This window comes from Macaca mulatta, chromosome 5 (assembly GCF_049350105.2).
Source record: "Macaca mulatta isolate MMU2019108-1 chromosome 5, T2T-MMU8v2.0, whole genome shotgun sequence".
NCBI lineage: Eukaryota > Metazoa > Chordata > Mammalia > Primates > Cercopithecidae > Macaca > Macaca mulatta.
The window spans coordinates 157086313-157094324 of record NC_133410.1 but is presented as its reverse complement, the minus strand read 5'-3'; the positions used below and the strand labels follow the sequence as shown (position 1 = coordinate 157094324).

The 8012-nt window shown below is 40.2% G+C and overlaps 1 pseudogene; it reads left to right on the top strand.

Annotated features, from left to right (window-relative positions):
* Positions 1-4092: 4092 nt before the first annotated feature.
* LOC708880 (argininosuccinate synthase pseudogene) lies at positions 4093-6152 on the top strand (annotated as a pseudogene).
* Positions 6153-8012: the final 1860 nt, after the last annotated feature.

The following is an 8012-nucleotide window of genomic DNA, read 5'->3' as shown; positions in this document are numbered from 1 at the left end:
CAGAGAAATGCAAATCAAAACCACAATGAGATACCATCTCACACCAGTTAGAATGACGATCATTAAAAAGTCAGGAAACAACAGGTGCTGGAGAGGAGTTGGAGAAATAAGAACACTTTTACACTGTTGGTGGGACTGTAAACTAGTTCGACCATTGTGGAAGACAGTGTGGTGATTCCTCAAGGATCTAGAACTAGAAATACCATTTGACCCAGCCATCCCATTACTGGGGATATACCCAAAGGATTATAAGTCATGCTGCTATAAAAACACATGCACATGTATGTTTACTGCAGCACTATTCACAATAGCAAAGACTTGAAACCAACCCAAATGTCCATCAATGACAGACTGTCTTAAGAATATGTGGCACATATACACCATGGAATACTATGCAGCCATAAAAAAGGATGAGTTCATGTCCTTTGTAGGGACATGGATGCAGCTGGAAACCATCATTCTCAGCAAACTATCGCAAGGACAGAAAAGCAAACACTGCATGTTCTCACTCATAGGTGGGAATTGAACAATGAGATCACTTGGACACAGGAAGGGGAGCATCACACGCCAGGTCCTATTGTGGGGTGGGCGGAGGGGGGAGGGATAGCATTAGGATATATACCTAATGTAAATGATGCGTTAATGGGTGCAGCACACCAACATGGCACATGTATACATATGTAACAAACCTGCACGTTGTGCACATGTACCCTAGAACTTAAAGTATAATAATAATAATAAAGAATATGCGGCACATATACACCATGGAATACTATGCAGCCATAAGAAAGGATGAGTTTGTGTCCTTTGTAGGGACATGGATGCAGCTGGAAACCATCATTCTCAGCAAACTATCACAAGGACAGAAAACCAAACACCTCATGTTCTCACTCATAGGTGGGAACTGAACAATGAGAACACTTGGACACAGGGTGGGGAACATCATACACCAGGGCCTGTCATGGGGTCGGGGGAGTGGGGAGGGATAGCATTAGGAGACATACCTAATGTAAATGACGAGTTATGGGTGCAGCACACCAACATGGCACATGTATACACATGTAACAAACCTGCACGTTGTGTACATGTACCCTAGAACATAAAGTATAACTTAAAAAAACTCTATTAGAAAATCCAGGCAATATCATTTAGGACATAACCATGAGCAAGATTTCATGATGAAAATGCGAAAAACAGTTGCAACAAAAGCAAAAATTGACAGATGGAATCTAATTAAACTAAAGACCTTCTGCACAGCAAATAAACTATCATCACAGTGAAGAGACAACCTACAGAATGGGAGAAAATTTTTGCAGTCTATCCATCTGACAAAGGTCTAATATCCAGAATCTACAAGGAACTTAAACAAACAAGAAAAAAGCAAAGAACCCCATTAAAATGTGGGCAAAGGACATGAACAGACACTTCTTAAAAGAAGATATACATGCAGCCAACAAACATATGAAAAAAAGCTCAACATCACTGATAATTAGAGAAATGCAAATCAAAACCACATCGAGATACCATCTCATGTCAGTCAGAATGGCTACTATTAAAAAGTCAAAACACAACAGATGCTGGCCAGGTTGTGGAGAAAAAGGAATGCTTTTACACTGCTGGTGGGAGTGTGAATTAGTTCAACCATTGTGGAAAACAGTGTGATTTCTCAAATACCTAGAGGCAGAAATATCATTGGACCCAGCAATCCCATTACTGCGTATACACCCAAAAGATTATAAATCATTCTATTATAAGGATATATGCTGTTTTCATTGCATGAATATGTTCATTGCAGCACTATTCACAATAGCAAAGACATGGAATCAACCTAAATGCCTGTCAGTGATTGACTGGATAAAGAAAATGTGATACATGTACACCATGGAATACTATGCAGCCATAAAAAGGAATGAGATAGTGTCCTTTCCAGGGACATGGATGGACTGGAAGTCATTATCCTCAGCAAACTAACACAGGAACAGAAAACCAAATACTGCATGTTCTCACTTATAAGTGGCAGCTAAATGACGAAAACACATAGACACATGCGGGCAAAAAACACACAGTGGGACCTGTCAGAGGAGCAGTTGTGGGGAGGAAGAGCATCAGGAAGAACCGCTAATGGATGCTGGGCTTAATACCTAGGTGATAGGATGATCTGTGCAGCAAATCACCATGGCACACATTTACTTATGTAACAAACCTGCATGTCCTGCACATGTACCCCAAACTTAAATGTTGAAGGACAAAAAACCCTCCAAACCTATTTCTTAAAAAAAGAGAAAGAAAAAATACAGGATGAAAGATTTTTAAATGGTATGTCTGTATAGGTCACTTATTATGAATGGAGCTTGCATGACTGGAAGTTGCCCTGGGTGAGTCGGTGAGTAAATGTGAAGGTCTAAGACATTACCCTACACCACTGTAGACTTTATAAACCCTGTATACTTAGGCTATAGTAACATTATTTTTTAATGTTCTTTCTTCAACAATAAAATTAACTTTAGTTTCTGTAACTCTTTCACTTTATAAACTAATTTTTTAACTTTTAAGTCTCATAATAACACTTGGCTTAAAACACAAACACACTGGGCCAGGCACAGTGGCTCATGCTTGTAATCCCAGCACTTTGGGAGGCCGAGGTGGGCAGATCACGAGGTCAGGAGTTCGAGACCAGACTGACCAACATGGTGAAATCCCATCTCTACTAAAACACAAAAAAATTAGCTGGGCATGGTGGCAGGCACCTGTAATCCTAGCTACTCAGGAAGCTGAGGCAGGAGAATCAATTGAACCCAGGAGGTGGAGGTTGCAATGAGCCAAGACCGCACCACTGCACTCCAGCCTGGGCAACAGAGTGAGATTCTATCTCAAACAACATCAACAACAACAACAACAAACACAAACACATTGTACAGCTATACAAAAATATTTTCTTTCTTTTTATCCTTATTCCATATACTTTTTTCTATTAATTTTTCATTTCACTTTTTACACTTTTTGTTAAAAAACTAAGATACAAGCACACACAAGTCTAGCCTATACAGGATCAGGATCATGAATATCACTGTCTTCCACCTGCACAACTTGTCCCACTGTAAGGTCTGCAGGGGCGATAGCACGCATGGAGCTGTCATCTCCTATGATAACAATGCCTTCTTCTGGAATGTCTCCTGAAGGGTCTCCCTGAGGCTGTCTTACAGTTAATATTTTTTATATATAAGTAGAATGAGCATACTCTAAAATAACAATAAAAAGCATAGTAAATACATAAACCAGTACTATGGTTGGTTATTATTATTATCAAGAATTATATACTGTACATAATTGTATGTGCTAGACTTTTATATGACTGGCAGCATGGTAGGTTTGTTTACACCAGTATCACTACACACATGTGAGTAAGGTGTTGCATGATGACATTATGGCAGCTATGACATCACTAGGCAATAGAAACATGCCATTCCATTGTAATCTTATAGGACCACTGTCATATATGCCATCCATAGTTGACTGAAATATTATTATGTGGCACATGACTGTACTATTTTTTGGCATTTTCTGAACAACACAAATCAACAGTCTTGGGCCATATGAGTTACATCATAAATGTTGTAACACTGTAGAGTTGGAAGGGACTCTAAAAAATTTCTGGTTCAAACCCCTCATCTGACGAGAAAAAGTCCAGAGATGTGTGATTACTTACACAAGGTCACACAGTTAATGGAGGATTAAGTACTAAAACTCTAGTTATTATGTTCTACCATGCCAAACTTTTCTTGCAACAATACACAGCTAATTTATTTTCCCTTCGTTCTTCCTTTTCTTCCTTTTTCTTTTTTTCTCCTTTCATTTTTTCTCTTTTCTTTGCAAATTTCTTACCTTCTTTCCTTCTTTCTGTTTTCTCTCTCTCTCTCTCTGCCTCTCTCTTTCTTTCTTTATCTTTTTTCTGTGCCAACTTTACTGGGTGAAGGGGTAACTAGGTAGCTGGTGAAACATTGTGTGTGTGTCTGTGAGGATGTTTCCAGAAGAGATGAGCCTTGGAGTCAGTAGACCAAGTGAAGAAGATTGCTGTCATCAATATGGGTGAGCATGACTCAGTCTTTTGAGAGCCAGATAGAAGCAGAAGGTAGAGAAATGGCAAATTCACTCTCTCTTCTGGAGCTGGGATGTCCATTTTCTCCTGCCCTCCGACATGAGAACTCCCCCTTCCAGGTTCTCCAGCTTGCAGTCAGTCAGTTATGGCACTTCTGGCCTCCATACTCCTGTGAGCCAATTTCTATAATAAACCCCCTCTTATGTATCCCTTTATATATCCTATTGGTTCTGTTTCTCTGGAAAACGCTAGTATTTTTCTTTCTTTTTTAAAATGGAATAAAATTTGAAACCAAAGATTGAAAATATTGCATACTTTAACTCACTACACTGTCTACCCCTCCAGGCACCATTAAGAAACCTTCAATAGTTTCTTTGAACTGAAACTTGTCATAAAGGTTCTCAGCCTGGAAACAACCTCATTATTTGTGGAGTGGCTTTAAAAAATAATTTGAAAATAATTCCTTATGTACTTTACTTTTTTTTCACTTTCCATAACTCAGTGTATCTCCATACTATCCATTTTAACACTGGTATCTTATAAAGTCATTTAAAATGCATCCATTGAAACAGTGAGTAAAATTTTATCATGCAGGTCAACAAAATTTGACATGGGTTTCATGCATCCAGATTTATTTTAGCATGTTAGATATCATTTTAACTTGGCTAATAGAGTTTTAACTTTACCTTAATTTTAACTTTACCCTAATAGAGTTTTAAAGTTAAAAAAACATAAACTTGAACACTAATCTACTTTTACAAGTAACTGTGATCCAAATAACTAAGTGGCATGCATACTGAGGCCACTTGGTTTATCAACAATAGAAACAACACTAGAACTCAAGTCTACTGAATGGAAATCCAGTTCAATTATTTATTCCACCACATCATATTGACCCTCCCTCCAAAAGAAAGTTTACAGATCAACACATAGCTGTTTGCATCTTTCCAGTCCTAATGCTCCTAAAATAAACTTTTATCTGTAAGTTTTGCTTCAACAATTATTCTTATTTGGGGATGGGAAGGCCAGAGGATATTTTGATTCTGTCTTCCTTTCTTGGGTTCCACCTTTCTTTCATTGCTGGCCCCTCACTGCAGTTGCCCTACTGAAATGGTGAACAAACTTCCAGGTTCTTGCCTTACATCACCAAAGAAGGGGGAAAAAAAGCAGTTCCTTATACCTGTGAAGCAGGTTTCCTTCCTGGCTGGCACAAGCCATCAATTCTTAGGAAAATAGCTGCATCAAGAAGTCAGCTATGCAGTTCCTTAAGGATTTGGGCATGGTAGAAGGTGGCAGAATGAGACTGAGTTTTCATATTTCAACCTTTATAGAGTCTGTATAACTTTACTCTCAGAGAAAAGTCTTCACCTACAATATCTCCCCTTAGTCAACGCCTAAGCCCATCAAAATACCAAAAACCAAGCACCTCCAGGTCTCTACACGAAGACCCAGGACCCGGCCAACGCCCCCAACACCCCTGACATTCTCGAGATCGACTTCACAAAAGGGGACCCGTGAAGATGGCCAACGTCAAGGATAGCACCACCCACCAGACCTCCTTGGAGCTCCTCATGGTACCTGAGTCAAGTCGCAGGCAAGCACGGTGTGGGCCGCACTGACATCGTAGAGAGCCGCTTCATTAGAATGAAGTCTTGAGGTATCTGCAAGACCCCACAGGCACCATCCTTTACCACACCTATTTAGATATGGAGGCCTTCACCATGGACCGGAAGTGCGCCAAATCAAACAAGGCCTGGGGTTGAAATTTGCTAAGCTGATATATACTGGTTTCTGGCACAGCCCTGAGTGTGAATTTGTCTGCCACAGCATCGCCAAGTCCCAGGAGTGAGTGGAAGGGAAAGTGCAGGTGGCTGTCCTCAAGGACCAGGTGTACATCCTTGGCCAGGAGTTCCCACTGTCTCTCTACAATGAGGAACTGGTGAGCATGAACGTGCAGGGTGATTATGAGCCAATTGATGCCACCGGGTTCATCAACATCAATTCCCTCAGGCTGAAGGAATATCATCATATCCAGAGAAAGGTCACTGCCAAATAGACCCCTGTACAATGAGGAGCTGGGGCCTTCTCAATTTGCAGATCCCCCAAGTAAAGGCACTAATTGTTGTGATAATTTGTAACTGTGACTTGCTCTCCCCAGCTGGCAGTGTAGTGGGGCTGCCAGGTCCCAGCTTTGTTCCCTGGTTCCCCTGAAGCCAGCAAATGTCATCATCGAAGGTAAGGATGAAGGGCAGCTATGGTGGGGAGCTATAAAATGACAATTAAAAGATGAATATATATATATATATATATATATAAAATCTATATAATGTCTCAAAATATATATTTTATATATATATATATAAAATTCTACCTCTATAATCTCTTTACTTCAGTATTTCCAAAGTGTCTTTATCTTAGTTGGTAAGTACATAAAGCATAAAATCTTTCATCACTGTTAAGTAGTCCTTGACACCGTCAGTCTCTTTGATTACCAAACCAGCTTCCTCTCCTAGGCCTTTCCCCAACCCTTTGACTAATCTTTAGCCTTCCTTTTCAGTCTTCTCCTCCTCTGTCAATCCCTTAAATATGGTATCCTGCTCTTTTCTCAATATCCAAGCTCCTCTGGCCAGTGCATCTATTAAGTTGGCACCTAACTGATCCCTCACAATATTACACTTTAGCCCAGGTCTCTCTCATACCCTAGCAGATAAATATCTAGAGTTGTGCTGCCTAATACAAAAGCCACTAGACACATATGGCTATTCCATAAATTTAAGTTAATTAATACTTAATATAACTTAAAACTTAATTTGAAGTTCCCACTAGCCACATGTGCTTACCGGTTACCATACTGGACAGAACAAATATAAAACATTTCTGTCAATGCCAAAAGTTCTATTGGATAGTGCTGCTCTAGAACTTTCTACAAATGGCATCACAATAACTCATCTCTGTCTTAAAATGCCTCGAACTTACCTTACGTGAATGTCCAAACCTGCTCTTCCATATCCATCTTCTTTCTTGTCTCTACTCTAACCCTATTGCTACTGCCTTAGTTCCCGTAAACTTTGCAACAGTATCCTAACTGATCTTCCTTCTCGTAGTCCTACAGCCCCCCAAATGCACTTTTCAGGATGCAGCCAAGGATCTCTTTCCAGACTGTAAGTCTGGCTGTGTTAATCCCCTGGTAATAACTCTTCAGTGGTTTCCCAGTGGCTAAATAAGGTAACCACTTAATTTATCATCTGAATCCAGGCAATTTTGATAATTTGGTGTTATTAACAATTATACAGCCATAATAGGACTAAGTTGGGACTCTCAGAGGTAAACAAGTCTGTATGGTCACCCTGCATAGAGACTAAATTTCTTGGCATAGCTCCTGTCCTCTTACATGATCGAGGCCCATATGTGTCTTCAACACTATAGACCTCCTTGCCATTTACTGAATGTGATGTCCTCTTTCACACTTCTGTGAATTTGCTTGTTCAAATCCCAATGCCTGGATCAGCCGCACTCTCCTTGTCATGCCTGTAAAAATACAGAATTCTTAAAGATGTATATGGCTGAGCGGGCGCGGTGGCTCGCGTCTGTAATCCCAGCACTTTGGAAGGCAGAGACGGGTGGATCACGAGGTCAAGAGATCAAGACCATCCTGGCCAAGAAGGTGAAACCCCGTCACTACTAAAAATACAAAAAAATTAGCTGGGTGTGGTGCTGTGTGCCTGTATTCCCAGCTACTTGGGAGGCTGAGGCAGGAGAATCACATGAACCCAGAAGGCAGAGGTTGCAGTGAGCTGAGATCGCGCCACTGCACTACAGCCTGGGTGACCAAAAAAGAAAAAAAAAAAGTATATAAGCACTACATATATACTGTTTTATTTCAAAATATTGCATTTCCTGTATGTAAAATAGTATA